The sequence below is a fragment of the Peromyscus maniculatus genome, chromosome 23 (assembly GCF_049852395.1).
Source record: "Peromyscus maniculatus bairdii isolate BWxNUB_F1_BW_parent chromosome 23, HU_Pman_BW_mat_3.1, whole genome shotgun sequence".
In the NCBI taxonomy this organism is placed as follows: domain Eukaryota; kingdom Metazoa; phylum Chordata; class Mammalia; order Rodentia; family Cricetidae; genus Peromyscus; species Peromyscus maniculatus.
In genome coordinates this window covers 60,902,839-60,921,085 of record NC_134874.1, presented here as the reverse complement: position 1 = coordinate 60,921,085, position 18,247 = coordinate 60,902,839, and the positions used below count along the sequence as shown (strand labels likewise).

General features: G+C 40.5%; 1 long non-coding RNA gene across 2 annotated transcripts in view; it reads left to right on the top strand.

Moving 5' to 3' along the window:
• LOC143270546 (uncharacterized) overlaps positions 1-18,247 on the top strand; it is a 62,517-nt gene that overhangs the window by 31,736 nt on the left and 12,534 nt on the right. For both annotated transcript variants that reach the window (XR_013047735.1, XR_013047734.1), the window contains exon 5: positions 10,739-10,868. This is a non-coding gene — a long non-coding RNA (uncharacterized LOC143270546). The remainder of the gene's footprint in view (positions 1-10,738; positions 10,869-18,247) is intronic.

Genomic DNA, 18,247 nt, shown 5'->3' with positions numbered 1-18,247 from the left:
CTGCTACCCTTTGCTTTGCATTTAATATCCATTTAAGAGTAACCACATAACATATTTGTCTTTCTGGGTCTGTGTACCTCCCTCAGTTTCTAGTTCCATCCATTTGCCTACAAATTTTATGATGTCACTATTTTTTTAACCACTGAGTAATATTCCATTGTGTAAAGTTGTACCACATTTATATTATTATATCCTTCAGTTGAGGGCCATCTAGGTTGTTTCCTGGTTCTGGCTATTACAAATAATGCTGCTAAAAACATAGTTGAGCAAGTGACCTGTGGCATCATTGAGCATCCTTTGGGTATATGCCCAAGAGTGGTATTGCTGTGTCATAATGTCAGTAGATTCCTAACTTTCTGAGGTACTGCCCTACTGATTTCCTGAGTGGCTGTACATGTTTGCACTCCACCAACTTCGGAGGAGTGTTCCCCTTGCTCCACATCCTCTTCAACATATGCTGTAATTAATGGATTTGATCTTAGTCATTCTGACAGGTGTAAGATGGTATCAGTGTCATTTTGATTTGCGTTTGCCTGATGGCTAAGGATTTTGAGCAATTCCTTAAATTTCTTTTTGCCATTTAATATTCTTCTGTTTTGAATTCTCTGTTTAGATCTTTACCCCATTTTTTAAATTGGATTATTTGGTAATTTGATGTCTAGTTTCTTGAGTTCCTTATATATTTTGGAGATCATTCCCCTGTCAGATGTGGGCTTGTGAAGATCTTTTCCTATTCTGTAGGCTGTCATTTTGTCTTGTTGACTCTCTAACATTTGTAGCACAAATCTTAACAGTTCATATTAATAAAAACAAACCTGGAGGCAGGTATTGGGGTGAATGCTGAACGATCAGAGAAACAGAACAAGCCACAGCTAACCTCAGCTCGCCAGTTTCTCAGCCAATCGTATTTCCTCAGACTGGAAGCCTCTGAGTCCTCATCTGAATGGATCTCAGCTGAGTTGCTGCTAAAAGCTAAAAGCTTAAAAAAGGCTCTAGTTCCTGGTCCTCACACATTATATACCTTTCTGCTTCCTGCCATCACTTCCTGGTATTAAAGGCTTCCCTCCCCCAGCTCCACTGGCACCTATATAACTGAAGAATTTTTGCTATACTAGTCTCTTGACCTCATGCTCCCTTGGCCCAAGCTGCCTCTCTTGGTCTGTGGCTCTTCTCTTGCTCTTGCTCCTCTCTCTCCTTACATGGTCTAGCTCAGTCTTGTCCTGATAACTGTGGACTCTTCTGTGGAAGCCCGTTTTCTGGTTCCTCGTGTCTTTACCCAACATGTCTGCATAGAGGATGATTAGGACCACGGGCCAGAGTGCAGGTGTCTGGGATGGTCTGCACTTGGCTGTGCTGCGGGATTAGGTCATTTTCTCCACCCCTTGGCATCTTTATAAAAACCCTGGGGAAGAGATAGTCAGGGCCCGCTGGAAAAGGTTCCAGGCCCTCTCGAGGCTATCCTTTATTTTCTACCTGTTTATCTCAGCAAGATTCTCCACAATAAATCCTTCTATCTAATATTTCCTGCTGCTCACACTCAAGAAAACTCTGGGGAGCTGTGGAGTTGGTGGGTAAATGTCCCAAGAATGGTGCTATGAACAGGTACTAAAGAAAAAAGGGGGGACTAAAGACAAATGAACAGGGACTAGAGACAAAGTAATAGGGACCAAAGATGAAGGAAAATAATAGTTTTGTATAACGAGCTTTTGGTGAACGTGCTGAGTCAGCCCTGCCTGTGGAAAGGCATGCCAGTGTTGTAGAAAGTATGTATTTTATATATATTGAGGGGCAGGGGTTTTATCCTCGAGAGAAAAGGAAACCGGACTGGAAGGAGGTCCGATGCTGCAGTGCAAAATTCTCTTCTGTCAAAATTTTCTATCTTCTGTCCCTTTCTCAATTTCTATCTGTGAAAAATAAGTATAAGGTATAGGGTAGTAATATAGTGTAGGAAAAAGTGAGAAGTGTAAGATCGTGCAGAAAAAATAAGTAAGGCAACTAGACAGAAAAACTCAATTTTCTAACTTTGGGGTCTTTGAATACAGACTGGGGGAAAAAATCTTTCTTTGGGCTTTATGGGTACTAAAAAAGCTCTTCTCTGAGCTTATGGGGGAAGAAAAAATTTCCTATGGAAGCTCTTGTCCTGGGAACAGCTGAAATGCTATGTACAAGCAACAGGAGAAAGTGTTTTCTCCCTGAAGCAAAAATGGGGGTTTAAAAGCCAAAAAGTTTAAAGTTGGGAAGTTTTGGGAAAAGTTGGTCTTTCTTTATGGGGAAAAAATCTTTCTCTTAAACTATAGCTTTTCTTGGAAAATTTGAAGGAATTTTTTTTTAAAAAAAAAGCCTTAATCTTTCTCAAAAGCTCTTAAACTTAGAAACTAAAGCCTTTAACTTTCTCAAAAGGGCAAAAATTAGAATCACCTGAAGATATTAGTATGGGGACCACTGTGATTAGCTCTAAGGGAAAACAAACTTCTTAAGACAGCAAAACCTCTTTAAGTTCTTTCAAGCTTTAACAATCCTCCCTGCAATGTGGGAGGCAGGGACAAGTTCCTAAAAGTCTCTTCTAAGCTCTGTCTCTTCAAGCTAGTAAGACAGTGAGTCAGAGTACCCTGAGGGAAACACTTGGGAGAGCATGGGTAAAGAGCTACAGAGAGCCCAAAAGGGCAGGAAACTACCTTAGAAAGGCAAAAAGACCAAGCTTTTCAGTTACAGTGAGCTGAGGCATCAAGGGTTTTGTTTCAGAATGAAAAGGTGCTCCTAATCATCCTAAATCAAAGATCCCCTGAAGCAATGCAAACTGTTAGCATTGTATCCTCACTTCTGACCAAAAAACCCAGAGGCAACTGGCCAGTGTCTCTGAGTTCAGGTGCATTTTTGTGATACTAGGGTTCTTGCAGTTGTAAACTTCATGGAGCACAGAGCTGAGGCAGGAAGGTGCAGGACCCAGGGAAAGATTGCTAATGAACAAACAAAGCTAAAGCTGGTGGGAACAGCACAGTTGCCCACTTTCCTACAAGTCCCGGGTTTATAGGTCTACAGCCACAAAAGGAAATCTGAGAAAAAGCTTTCCTATCAGAGAAAGGACCTTTCTGGGAAAACAGTTAAGCTGAACTTAAGTTCAGTTAAGCAAGACTGCTTCAGAGTCAGAATGCTGTCTGGGGAAAGAGCCCAGCCAGGGTAGAACAGAACTATCCAGGAGTAAAGCTTTCTTTTTTATCAGAGAAAGCATCTCTTTGAAAAAAGCTTTGTTTCAACTGACTCCCATGAGATGAGGGAGTGTAACCCTAAGGGGTGATGGCCTCTGGCATAAGCTCTGTCCTTGAGCACCCAGACAAGCAAACACAACCCACTGGGGGACTGGGCCAGGTGAAGGCCTGATGAGGCAAAGCACCTGTCCTAATGGGCGTTTAGAAATGGCAAAAACCTCCCTTGTTAGATTTTCAGTCTGTATGCAAACCACACAGACCCCAAAAACAAACAGACAAAAAAGCCCCTACCTTCAGTAGCAGGGAAAGCTGCCACAGTAGTGTCAGAAACTGTTTCTTGGGTAAAGGGGATAAACTGAGACCAAATTGGGAGCTGTCTGGGAGAAAGACTCTGAAGAAACAGAAGGGAGAGTCCTCCCCAGAAAATGCATGATGTGTGAAAAGCTGCTAGAATTTGAGGCAGATTGGGGGGAGGGGGAACCCCTACTTCCAAAAGCAGCTATCAGAGGTACAAAGCTGCAGACAGATACCTGAAGCTCTGCATCTGAGGGGGAAGGAACCAGCAAAATGAGAATAAGATCAGTGGGAGAAAATCTCTCTGAAAGAGCTATGGAAAAGCTGTTGTACATGATCTTTTTTTCACTGACTGGCTAAAACAAACACAGCCCCAAGGAAAGTTGCTATCAAAATGCCAGCCTCAGTGCTGGCTAACGAGGCAGGTGCGGTTCTGATCCAGCCTTATTTACCCTAATAGCTGTACAAAGTTTTTATGGTATTTGGATGACAAAAAGCTACCTTTAAGAGCATCAAGCCACTTTAAAATCCTTAAGAAAGCATGAGAAAGCAGTTTATGCACTGACCCTTGTTTTAGATATGAAGAAACTTATGGACAAATAAAGTTCTTTGCCTTTTTTGTTTTTTTATTTTTTTATTTTTGGTTTTTGGAGAAAGGGTTTCTCTATGTAGCTTTGCACCTTTCCTGGAGCTCACTTTGTAGCACAGGCTGGCCTTGAACTCACAGAGAACTGCCTGGCTCTGCCTCCCGAGTGCTGGTATTAAAGGCGTGCACCACCACTGCCCTGCATTAAAGGCTGCACCACCACCATCCGGCCCAGGGCTCTTTTATATTTTACATTATTTTCTAATTTTATTTCAGACTGTATTCAGACTCAATATGTAGAACATACTGTCCTGGATGTGCCCCCCCCCACTCCCCAGAGATGAGGTCCGAACCCAGGGCCTTGGGCTTGCTAGCCAAGCACTGTACCACTGAGCTAAATCCCAACAGCCAGTTCTTTGCCTTTTGAGCAAACAGCCCGCAATGAATGATTCCTTTGCAAATCTAATAAGGAGACAAGGAAACAGGCATTTAAAAAATGACTGCTTTAGAGATGGGAAACTTCAGAAAAGCTGTCTTAAAAAAATAGTTGCTTCACCTGAAAGTTCCTTATAACAAATCAATGCTAAATATCACAGCTGCTAATAACATCAGGAGTTAAAGCCAATGAAGTGAAAATACTAAATCCTGAAAATGCTTTTTCTCAAAGTAAGCTAATGAAGGATACATTTCATGAAAGAACATCTATGTTCTTGACTCCTTTGAATAGTAACAGTTTTGGTGAAAATATTGGAACTGACAACAATCAAGTCAAATGTTTCAACAAATTCAAGACGCTATTCCACAAAAGAAAGCTGCCATGCTTTGTGGGCCATATTAGAGCTCACTTCAATCTTCCTGGTCCTTTAGCTGAGGGGTAATGCAATGGCTGAGCATTATCCCAAGTGGAAATGGCTCAACAGTCACATGCTCTTCATTAAAATAGTGAAAGCTAAAGAGAAAGCAATTCAATCTCACGAAAGAAGCAGCTCATTAAATAGTTAAATGATGTGGGGGTATGTCCAAAATATTTTCCTGTCCCTCACTTAGGAATAAACCCTCAAGGCCTTCTTCCCAATCATCTATGGCAAATGGATGTTACTCATATTGTAGAATTTGGCAAATGAAGATATGTACATGTGATCATTGACACTTATTCAGGATTTTTAATGGCTAGTGCATAACCTGGGGAAGCTACAAAACATGTAATTATGCACTGCTTGAAGTGTTTTTTGTATATGGGTATACCAAAAAATATTAAAACTGATAATGGCTCTGAATATAGTAGTAAGGCATTTCAACAGTTTTGTACCCAATGGGAAATCGTACATAAAACAGGTATTCCTTATAATCCTCAGGGACAAGGAATTATAGAAAGGGCTCAGAGCAGTCTTAAAATACAACTTCAAAAAATAAATGGAAGAAATTTACCCTCAATCTCCAAATAATGCATTAAATCATGCTCTTTTTGTTCTGAACTCTTTGAATATGGATGTCTATGACTAGTCTGCTGCAGATAGATTTTGGTACAGTGGCACCCAAGCGACTTTTGCTCAAGTGAAATGGAAAGATCCCTGCTCAGGATGGTGGTTTCACAGAGGGTCAAATGGGTTTTCTGCTATGGTAAGAGGATGTGAGGCTAGGTCAGTAAGATTAGGCAAGGTGAGACAGAACAAGAACTATGGGATGGTAGGTGTGTAGCTCTGGCCACAAGGCCTCCCTCTGTAACTTATGAGCATCCCACTTGTCCTGTGCTGAGCTGGAAGTCTGAGATGTACAGACCCCAGTTGAGGGGCTCTACAATATCTGTCCCTTTGAAACACTGCAGACCTTTCCCACCAAAGCCACATCCCACCAGAAAATGCCAGCCTCCAAATACAGCAACATTCAACACATCCAATCATAAATGGCATGTGAGGCTTAAGCCCGCCCCTGAAGCCTTCTGGCCCAATGAGCATCCGGGCAGAGACTAAATCTCCCCCATTCCACCTTGGTCTTCCTGCCTGGGACATTGAGCATGCTCAGACTTGAGGTCGTTAAGGAAATGCTGAGGAGCTGCTGAGCCGTTGTAGAGTTATCTGTCGAGGGCAGTCCCAGGCCAGAGTGGCCAGGCTCAGGGTCTCCTCTGAGTCTGGACTTCTTCACAGCCCCGGTTCTGGGGAGGCTGAGGTGAAGACAAACCTGCCTTCTTGACAGCAGTCTCCTTTAGACCAGGTCTAGTGAGGCCATCTTCTCAGAGCCTGGAGACTCCTCATAGCCCAGTCTTCATGAGGCTGAGATGCCCTCAGTGAAGATCCAGGATGGCAGGATGCAGTTCTGAAAGAATGATTATAGGTTTTCATCAAGATTATGGGCTTAACGTTTTCAATATTTCTTTACTTCATCTTAGTACCTGTGGGATCTGCAATATCCCCTTTCTCATTCCTTATGTGAGTAACTTTAATAATCTTTCGTTTTTCTTTGCTAGTGTACCTAGAGATTTATCAGTGTTGTATAGATATACGTCTTTTTCTTGCCTCTTGTCATGTTTATTTTCAATTGATTGAATTTTAAAAATTGAGTGGGGCTTCTTATTCACTTTCTTTTTAGTATTTATATAAAATTTATGTCACAGATTACAAATTTACTTAAGTCAGGTGTTAAGTATTTCATATCTATAATCCAAGCCCTTGGGAATCAGGATTTCATGAGTTTGAGAACAGTGTGGGTTCCACACGTAGCTCTGGATACACTGCTACAGAGTGACATCTTATTGTAGAACATACAAACAAAATCCAAATGCATTCACTTTCATATGAATTCATTTAATCATGTTTTAGTTTTTTCTAATCATGGTTTAGCTTATTCCATAAATTTGGTTATATTTTATTTCCACTTCAATACTTTTACTTTCGCTATGACTTTCTCTTTTAATTAATTGATTATTTTAAGAATGAAATATTTAATTTTCATTTATTGGTGATTATCAAGATACTATTCTGTTATTAACTTGCCTTTTAATTTCCCTGTAGTCAGATTGCACACATCACTTTATATCAGGTCTTTTATGTTTATTTAAACCTGTTTAGTAGCTTGTAACATGGAGTATGTTGAAAAGTGACTTGTGTGTTCTGGAAATGCTGTCTTAAGCTGTCGTTTGAGGAGGTGTTCTGTAAATGTCTGTCAGGTGAAATTGATTGTCAGCCGTGTTCATGTTCTCCTTGTCCTTAATGACTTTCTCTGCTTTTCATTCTTTCTTTTCTCTTTTTACAGTAAAAGAACTTAATTTGGTTATAATTCAAATTTTTCTTATTACCAAATTTTGTCATATGGATATATCAGGAGTTAAATGGAATTTTCTATTCCAAATACTGTCCCTATGTCAAAATTGCACTGAATTATTCAATATGTTCATGTTTTTTAAAAGTTTAAAACCTCATTCATTTGACAACTTCTTATTGTTTAGTTCATATTAACAAATGGTAGAAAGTGAAAGTCAATTTTTACATATGCATTGTATTTTTCATTGATTCTTTGGGAACTTCATACCATACACTCTAATCCCACTCCTCTCCCTGAACCTCCATATCTGCCCCTACCTCTTGTAGAGTCCCACCACAAAGGAAAACAAAAAAGGAATAAAAATCAGATAAAAACAAACAATAATAATAAAAAAGAAGAAAACAGTAAAGCACTTTTTTCTCCCAGCCCCCATCTTTCCCACCTCTCCATCATGTCTCTATCACCTCTCCATCATCTCTCCATCATTGTAGTGGCGTTGGCAGCTGCTGTGTATCCTGCAGGTCTAGTATTGATGGTGTACTGAAGCCAGGGGCCTTGAACCTGACCAACATCCCATTACACAACGAACATTTGCAAGTGATGCTGTTGAACTTTCCCTCCTTTTGTTCTGTCGACTCCCATCTCCAACTTCAATTGTGGATTTGTCAGTTTCCATCCACTTTCTCATCCAGGTTGGAGGATTCATAGTTAAATAATTTTCAAGTGGCATGTTCTGTCTGACTGGAAAATTGATCCCTTTTCACCACACACATGTATATTATCATATTTGTGTTATTCAGAATAGATACTTTCCCTAGTGAAACTTACTGTTCAGCAGGTTACTTTGGTAGCAGCATGGGTACTAGAGTGTTGTAAAGCATTCTTCCTTTTCCTGCCTCATTACTCTGACATTCTGCCCATACATTTGTTTTCTATTCATCATAGAGTGAAATCCTGTGTGGTTGTTTATCTTCTCTGGTGATTTCTGCCATCTAGAACTTTATGTTTAATGCAGTTACATGGATAGTTTGAGTCTTCTATCTTGTTTTCAGTTCACTATTTCTGTCCAAAATGTCTCTTGTGTCTGGTTTTGGGTTCAGTTTATCATTCTATTTATCCCCTTACCTAGCTTGTTATTTAGACATCTTTTAAAAAATTAATAGCTGCTTTTCAGGCACTGAAGGCCCAAGAGCTACTAAACTCAGAGCTCCTTCCTTGCTGAAAATTCCAGAAAGCTACCAGAGCTCTGGAGCTCATCCATTGTGTGTTATATCAGCTGAGCCATATAATAGTTTATATTTTATAGGTTATTTGTGCCAAAATTTCTGTTTTTTGTTATGGTGGAATTCAAGACTTTTGTAAACCTCTCTTAATTACATGCACATGATGAATGACAATATGGTGATGGAACACTGTGCCTTTTAGTGACTAAAATTTATGAAATGCTAAGAAATCCCTTATAAAGTTTAAATTTTATGTAGATTTATTTGCATCAACTCTGTACAACTCAGGTTTCTTGCATGATCCAATTATTTTATATTTCCCTGGCACTATCTTTTTATGGATCTGGGTTCCAGAATCACCTTATAGTCCTTACATTCTGTTTGGTGACAAACCTTTATTCTTACAACTGAGAGTAGAAGAATGAACTGACGTCATATACTGCATGGGTGCAAGCCTCTCTGCCTCCCTCGGTCCATAAAATAAATCGAGAAATTATGAAAAAATGATTTAAAAATTGCACATATGTGATTAGACATGTAGGTATGTACACATGAGTGCAGTTCCCACAGAGATGAGAAGAGGCTCCAGATTCCCTGGAACTAGAGATATTGGTGTTTGAGTTTGGGTCACTGTGATGGGTGATGGGAACTGAACTCAAGTCCTTCAAAAGAGTACAGTGTGCGTTTTTCTGTTAGGCCAACTCTAGCCCCATCATTCAAAAACCTTAAGAGAAATTTGGAAGAGAGTAAAAATGTAGTCATTATGTTTAGTTGTATAAAAATATGTCAGGGACAAGGACAGAATCTCTAGTTAGTGAAAAAATAGAGACCCCCCCCCTTAAGACAGGGAACTAGATCATCTTACCATCAGGTTGCCTAGCAACAGGACATTGAGTCAGAGCCCTTGACCCTTTCACCCTGTAAACATCCTCCATGAACATCCTGTTAGCTTGCACCACCCTGTGCAGATAACAGCTTCTTGCTCCCCCTACCCTGCAGGAACTTTATAAACCCTCCTGGAGAAAATTCAAGTGGCACCTTGATCAGAATCTTGACTTGGTGTATTTCCTTTGTGTCTCCTGTCCCTATCATTCTCTCCTTAGGGTGGTCGAGAAGCTGTTGAAGCCCTGCTGGCTGGGGCAAAAATATATGAGCCCTTGTGCAAATAAGTAATTCTTTTTCTGTTTTGTTACTTCTAAAGTTAATCTTATTATTCTGTACATTTTAATTATGTAAAATAAGTCATTTGTTTCTGTATACCACGTTGTTTCCCAGTTATACTCCCTCCATTTAAAATATTTCCCCTCACACTTCAAAAATTTTTAACCCTTTTCTTATTTTTCTAGATTCCATTTATGAGAGAAGATACGTGTTAATTGTTTTTGGAGAGTTTTCTGTTTCTAAACTTGATGATACATAGTTGGAACAATTTTCTTGAGAATTATGCAACTTTTTTCTATAATTTTATTTTGAATTATCTTGCATTATTTATGCATATTGTGTGGTCTTTAGTCTTTCTTATAATGGTGTTTCTCTGAGCTCATTCCCTGAATCATCTATTGCAGGTAGTGCAGTGATAGATAAAAAATTACACACAAACTCACCTTACATATGTAGTGATTCAGTGTCATTCATTTCTATAAGTATGCACAACCAGGAGTGGTACAGCAGGTGTGACAATGTTAAATTTTCATTCATAACCATCGTTACATCATCCACAGTACCTGGAATGTTTTAGTTTACAATGAACATAACGTATATGTTCCTGTTCCACCTCCTTTGCAGCATTTAAAAAAATAGATTTGGTGAAAAATGTAATCATTTTAAAGACACTTAAAGCTGGAATTATGGGGCAATCTGAATATTATTTTACTAATGTGACAAATGGGTCTGGGGCCCAAGAAAATGACCACAGAGTCTATAGTATTTGAGTCAGGCTGTAAGTCCTGCTGACAATTTATTGTATTGAAATGGTTGCCATGCATTGTTCTGAGTGGTCAGAGCTGGACCTCATAATACTGCATGGCTGGTGACCTCAAAGTGGTCCATTTGGTAAGGAGAATGTACTTGTGAGTACCTAGTTTAATTTTGCACCTATATTTGTAGTTCATATATTTGTTGGCATTTGAGATACTGTCTCAGATATGCTGATTGTGAAAAATTGTTTTCAGCATGCAGAAAATGAAACTCTGCTCTCTATCTTCTACCATACACAAGCTCTGCACCAAATGTGCCATAGACCAGATACCCTGAAAATGCCAAAGGACACAGTAGAGAAAATACTCCCACTGCTAAGCACAGGTAAGGATTTTCTGAATAGGACTTTTGTCCAATAGTAAATGAGACCAAAAATCAACAAATAGGATCTCATGAAATTAAGATTTTTTATTTCCACATAAGAAAATACAATTTAAGTGGTAGCATACAGAATATGAGAAAATCACTGGTGTAACATTGGCATCAGAGTAACTGTGTAATTAACTTCCTTCTGATCTGGTCAGGCCTGCACTATAGGAAGGAATTAGTACCTGGTACTGTGGCCATGGTCAAAACCATGGCTTGGCAGGTCATAGCCCTTTAGATGATGCTACTATTGTTACTTAGTGTAGTAGCAACTGCTTTGTAAATATTTTTGTTTTATACATAGTTCTCTTTAGCTCTCAGTCTTGGCCAAAGGTTCTCTTTCTGTGGTATGCAGCAGCAAATGCAAAGCCTCATAACTTCAAAATGTTGAAATGACCATGAATGCTCATCCTAAATGGGACCTGTAGATCAACCACTTCCCCTAGGCATAGGAAACATCTTGGAAGTGGGTCCTGAATGTCCTGACTGAGCATGAGGGAACTGCTGTGACATGCTGTACTTTGGACATAACATAATCATTGCTCACTCACAAGAGCTGTGATCACCTGCAGCTTCAGGTGACCATGTTCAGGACTGACTGTGAACACACCTATCTGTCCTGAACCAGACAGCTGGAAGAGGCAGCCTGCTGGTGGAAGACAAAGCCTACTAAGCCTCTGTCTCAGTACAGAAAATAAGAAGGAAGCTAGAAGCTGGCCATTTGTTTTTTTCTTTTCTTTCTTTCTTTCTTTCTTTCTTTCTTTCTTTCTTTCTTTCTTTCTTTCTTTCTTTCTTTCTTTCTTTCTTTCTTTCTTCCTTCCTTCCTTCCTTCCTTCTCTCTCTCTTTCTTTCTTTTTTCCTTTATTCTATTTTACAATACCATTCATTTCTACATATCAGCCACAGATTCCCTTGTTCTCCCCTCTCCTGCCCTCCTCCTTTTCCCCCCAGCCCACTCCCATTCCCACTTCCTCCAGGGCAAAGCCTCCCCCAAGGACTGAGATTGACTTGGTAGACTCAGGCAGGCAGGTCCATTCCCCTCCTCCCTGACTGAGGCAAGCATCCCTGCATAAGTCCCAGGTTTCAAACAGCCAACTCATGCAATGAGCACAGGACCCGGTCCCACTGCCTAGATGCCTCCCAAACAGATCAAGCCTATCAACTGTCTCACCTATTTAGAGGGCCTGATCCAGTTGGGGGCCCCTCAGCCTTTGGTTCATAGTTCATGTGTTTCCATTCGTTTGGCTATTTGTCCCTGTGCTTTAACCAACCTTGGTTTCAACAATTCTCCCTCATATATACCCTCCTCTTTCTCACTAATTAGACTCCCGAACTCCACCCAGAGCCTAGCCGTGGATCTCTGCATCCAGATCCCTCAGTCCTTGGATGGGGTTTCTGGCACAACTATTAGGGTGTTTGGCCATCCCATCACCAGAGTAGGTCAGTTCCGGCTGTCTCTCGACCATTGCCAGCAGTCTATTGTGGGGGTATCTTTGTGGATTTCTGTAAGCCTCTCTAGCACTTTGTTTCTTCCTTTTCTCATGTGGTCTTTATTTACCATGGTCTCCTCTTCTTTGTTCTCCATCTCTGTTCTTGATCCAGCTGGGATCTCCCGCTCTCACAGGCTCTCTTTCCCTCGACCCTCGCCCTTCTTTACTCCCACTCATGTCCAGGTTGTTCATATAGATGGCAGCCATTTCTCCGTCATTGGGCGATCCTCGTGTCTTTCTTGGGGTCCTGTTTTCCAGGTAGCCAACCTGGTAATGTGAGTAGCAGTCTAGTCATCCTTGTTCCACCTCTAGTATCCTCCTATGAGTGAGTACCTACCATATTTGTCTGGGTTACCTTACTCAGGATGATTTTTTCTAGATCCATCCATTTGCTTGCAAACCTCATTATGTCATTGTTTTTTCTCTGCTGAGTAGTATTCCATTGTGTATATGTGCTACAATTTATTTATCCATTCTTCAATTGAAGGGCATCTAGGTTTTTTTCCAGGTTTTGGCTATGCTGTGGGACGGTCTATATGTCAAATTGCTCTGATTGGTCAATAAATAAAACACTGGTTGGCCAGTGGCCAGGCAGGAAGTAGGTAGGACAAGGAGAGAGGAGAATTGTGGGAAGCAGAAGGCTGAGGCAGGAGAGACACTGCAGCCGCCGCCATGACCAGCAGCATGTGAAGATGCCGGTAAGCCACCAGCCACGTGGCAAGGTATAGATTTATGAAAATGGACTAATTTAAGCTACAAGCACAGTTAGCAAGAAGCCTGCCACGGCCATACAGTTTGTAAGCAATATAAGTCTCTGTGTTTACTTGGTTGGGTCTGAGCGGCTGTGGGACTGGCGGGTGACAAAGATTTGTCCTGACTGTGGGCAAGGCGGAAAACTCTAGCTACAAATGGCGCCCAACGTGTTGGCAAGAGTTTCCACCTAAAACCTGAGAAAAGATTCTAAAACGGAACTAAAAACAGCTTCCTAATTGTCTCTCTCAAATGAGCGGCAGCCTGCCGGTTTGAGCTACTGGCGGGTTCCTAGCGTGCAAGCTCCGTCTGCAGTATGGCGGGAATGAGGCCTCTGCAAGTGGCACATTAAGCTGCATGGTGGATTTAGCCTTTGCTAGTACAAAAAAAGAGGTTTCTGGGCTACACGCTGCTTGGATAAAAGCATAGACCCACGATGGCTCCCAGAGCTGGTGGAAAATGTACCACCGCCATGTTGGGAAGCTGAAGTGGGCGGAGCCAGCAGCCACAGAGCCGTTTCAGGCTTAGAAGGCTGCAGTTTAAAGCAATAGGCTCAAGGTAATATAAAACATAAGCCACATAAAGATGGCTACCACACAGAGAATCTGGATTATGTTCTCTTTGATATTCGTAACTGAAGAGAAACAGTTGATTGCAAAAGCTGTTGAGTTATGCCAAAATGTGTGTTTTAAAGGTACCTTAACTTCAAAATTTGGATGTAAGGATATGTTGCTTTGGAAAGGAGGCTCTGCTTTTGTTTCCACAGAGAGCCAGAGGCTATGGATTTGTTCCAGATTAAGATACATCAGGTTTGACCAGCCAAGACCACCTGAAAGGTCTCCGATGACACCATGGCCCAGATGATCCAACATCCAGAATTGTTTCAAGGCAACTGGCTCAGACGATACGGTCTCACGGACTACTCCATGATCCTAAAATTTTCTTTGTTTCCCCATAAGATACAGCGCCCCCCTCCAGCAGGAAGTAGTAAGAGAAGCTACGCCCAAATTCCCAAATATACCAAGCTGACTTTGGAGATGTGTAAAAGTTAAAACCTTCCTTTTAAAAAAAAGAAAGGGGAAGTGCTGTGGGACGGTCTATATGTCAAATTGCTCTGATTGGTCAATAAATAAAACACTGGTTGGCCAGTGGCCAGGCAGGAAGTAGGTAGGACAAGGAGAGAGGAGAATTGTGGGAAGCAGAAGGCTGAGGCAGGAGAGACACTGCAGCCGCCGCCATGACCAGCAGCATGTGAAGATGCCGGTAAGCCACCAGCCACGTGGCAAGGTATAGATTTATGAAAATGGACTAATTTAAGCTACAAGCACAGTTAGCAAGAAGCCTGCCACGGCCATACAGTTTGTAAGCAATATAAGTCTCTGTGTTTACTTGGTTGGGTCTGAGCGGCTGTGGGACTGGCGGGTGACAAAGATTTGTCCTGACTGTGGGCAAGGCGGAAAACTCTAGCTACATGGCTATTACAAACACTGCTGATATGAACATAGCTGAGGAAGTGCTCTTGTGGTATAATTGAGCATTTCTTGGGTATATGCCCAAGAGTGGTATAGCTGGATCTTGGGGGAGATCGATTCCCAATTTTCTAAGAAAGCGCCATATTGATTTCCATAGTGGTTTTACAAGCTTGCATTCCCACCAGCAGTGGAGGAGAGTTCCCCTAGTTCCACATCCTCTTCAGCATAAAGTGTCTTCAGTGTTTTTGATCTTAGCCATTCTGACAGGCGTAAGGTGGTATCTCAGAGTTGTTGTGATTTGCATTTCCCTGATGATTAGGGATGTTGAGCAATTCCTTAAATGTCTTTCAGCCATTTGAGTTTCCTCTGTTGAGAAATCTCTGTTTAGTTCTATAGCCCATTTCTTAATTGGACTGTTGGTCGTTTTGATGTCTAATTTCTTGAGTTCCTTATGTATTCTGGATATCATTCTTCTGTCAGATGTGGGGTTTGTGAAGACCTTTTCCCATTCTGTAGGCTGTCGCTTTGCCTTGTTGACCGTATCCTTTGCCCTACAAAAGCTTCTCAGTTTCAAGAGGTCCCATTGATTGATTGTTTCTCTCAGTGTCTGTGCTACTGGTGTTATATTTAGGAAGTGATCTCCTATGCCAATGTGTTCAAGACTACTTCCTACTTTCTCTTCTAGCAGGTTCAGAGTAGCTGGATTTATGTTGAGGTCCTTGATCCACTTGGACTTAAGTTTTGTGCACGGTGACAGATATGGATCTGTTTGCAGCCTTCTACACGTTGATGTCCAGTTATGCCAGCACCATTTGTTGAAGATGCTTTCTTTTTTCCATTGTACACTTTGGACTTCTTTGTCAAAAATTATATGTTCATAAGTGTGCAGGTTAATGTCAGGGTCTTCAATTCGATTCCATTGGTCCACATGTCGGTTTTTATGCCAATACCAATCTGTTTTTATTACTGTAGCTCTATAGTAGAGCTTGAAGTCAGGGATGGTGATACCTCCAGAGGCTGTTTTATTGTATAGGATTCTTTTGGCTATCCTGGGTTTTTTGTTTTTCCATATGAAGTTGAGTATTATTCTTTCCATGTCTGTGAAGAATTGTGTTGGTATTTTGATGGGGTACAGATTGCATTGAATCTGTAGATTGCTTTTGGTAACATTGCCATTCTTACTATGTTGGTCCTGCCTATCCATGAGCATGGGAGATCTTAGCATATTCTGACATCTTCTTCAATATCTTTTTTCAGGGACTCAAAGTTCTTGTCATATAGGTCCTTCACTTGCTCAGTTAGTGTTACCCCAAGGTATTTTATGTCATTTGTGGCTATTGTAAAGGGTGATGTATCTCTGATTTCCTTCTCAGCTTCTTTTTCCATTGTATATAGGAGGGCTACTGATTTTTTTTTGAGGTGATCTTTTATCCTGCTACGTTGTCGAAGGTGTTTATAAGCTTTATCAGTTCCTTGGTGGAATCTTTGGATTCACTCAAGTATACTACCATGTCATCTGCAAATAGGGAAAGCTTGGCTTCTTCCTTTCCAATTTTTATCCCCTTAATCTCCTTATGTTGTCTTATTGCTCTGTCTAGAACTTCAAGTACTATATTGAATAATTATGGGGAGAGTGGACAGCCTTGCCTCATTCCTGATTTTAGTGGAATTGCTTTGAGTTTCTCTCCATTTATTTTGATGTTGGCTGTTGGCTTGCTGTAAATTGCCTTTATTATGTTTAGGTATGTTCCCTCTATTCCTGATTGCTCCAAGACTTTTATCATGAAGGGGTGTTAGATTTTGTCAGATGCCTTTTCTTCATCTAGTGAGATGATCATGTGGTTTTTTTCTTTGAGTTTGTTTATATGGTGTATTACATTGATTGACTTTCATATGTTGAACTACCCTTGAATCCCTGGGATGAAGCCTACTTGATCATGGTGGATAATTGTTTTGATGTGTTCTTGGAGTCTGTTTGCCAGTATTTTATTGAGTATTTTTGCATCAATGTTCATGAGGGAGAATGGTCTGTCATTCTCTTTCTTTGTTGTATACTTGTTTGGTTTAGGAATCAGGGTAATTGTAGCGTCATAGAAGGAATTTGGTAATGTTCCTTCTGTTTCTATTGTGTGGAACAATTTAGAGAGTATTGGTATTAACTCTTCTTTGAATATCTGGTAGAATTCTGCGCTGAAACAATCTGGTTCTGGGCTTTTTTTGGTTGGGAGACTTTTAATGACTGTTTCTATTTCCTTAGGAGTTATTGGACTATTTAAATAGTTTATCTGGTCATGATTTAACTTAGGTATGTGGTACGTATCCAGAAAATTGTCCATTTCTTTTAGGTTTTCCAGTTTTGTGGAGTAGAGGTTTTTGAAATATGACCTGATAATTCTCTGGATTTACTGAATGTCTGTTGTTATGTCCCGTTTTTCATTTCCGATTTTGTTGATTTGGATTCTCTCTCTCTGTCTTTTGGTTAGTTTGGATAGGGGCTTGTCTATCTTGTTGATTTTCTCAAAGAACCAACTCTTTGTTTCATTAATTTTTTGTATTGTTCTCTTAGTTGATATTTTATTGATTTCACCTCTCACTTTGAAAATTTCCTGGCATCTATTCTTCCTGGGAGACTTTGCTTCTTCTTGTTCTAGAGCATTCAGGTGTGCTGTCAAGTCACTAGTGTGAGATTTCTCCACTTCTTTATGTGGGCATTTAGTGCTATGAATTTCCCTCTTAGCACTGCTTTCATAGTGTCCCATAAGTTTGGGTATGTGGTGTCTTCATTTTCATTGATCTCTAGGAAGTCTTTAATTACTTTCTTTATTTCTTCCTTAACCCATTGGTGACTCAGGTGAGCATTATTCAGTTTCCATGGGATTGTAGGTGTTCTGTAGTTTTTGTTGTTGTTGAAATCTAACTTTAAACCATGGTGGTCTGATAGAACACAGGAGGTTATTCCAATTGTTTTGTATCTGTTGAGATTTGCTTTGTGGCCAAGTATGTGGTCCATTTTAGAGAAAGTTCCATGGGGTGCTGAGAAGAAGGTATATTCTTTCTTGTTAGGATGGAATGTTCTGTAGATATCTATTAGGTCCATTTGGGTCATGACATCAGTTAAGTCCTTTATTTCTCTGTTAAGTTTCGATTTGGGAGATCTGTCCAGTGGTGAAAGTGGGGTGTTGAGATCTCCCACTATTAATGTGTGGGGTTTTATATGTGGTTTAAGCTTTAGTAATGTTTCTCTTACATATGTGGGTGCCCTTGTGTTTGGGGCATAAATGTTCAGAATTGAAACTTCATCTTGGTCGATTTTTCCTGTGATGAGTATGTAATGCCCTTCTTGATCTCTTTTGATTGATTTTAGTTTGAAGTCTATTTTGCTGGATATCAGGGTGGCTACACCTGCTTGTTTCTTAAGACCGTTTGATTGGAAAGTCTTTTCCCAGCCTTTTCTTCTTAGGTCGTGTCTGTCTTTGAATTTGAGATGTGTTTCTTGTATACAGCAGAAAGATAGGTCCTGCTTTTGTATCCATTCTGTAAGCCTATGTCTTTTTATAGGTGAATTAAGTCCATTGATATTAAGGGATATTAATGACCAGTGATTGTTCATCCCTGTTATTTTTTT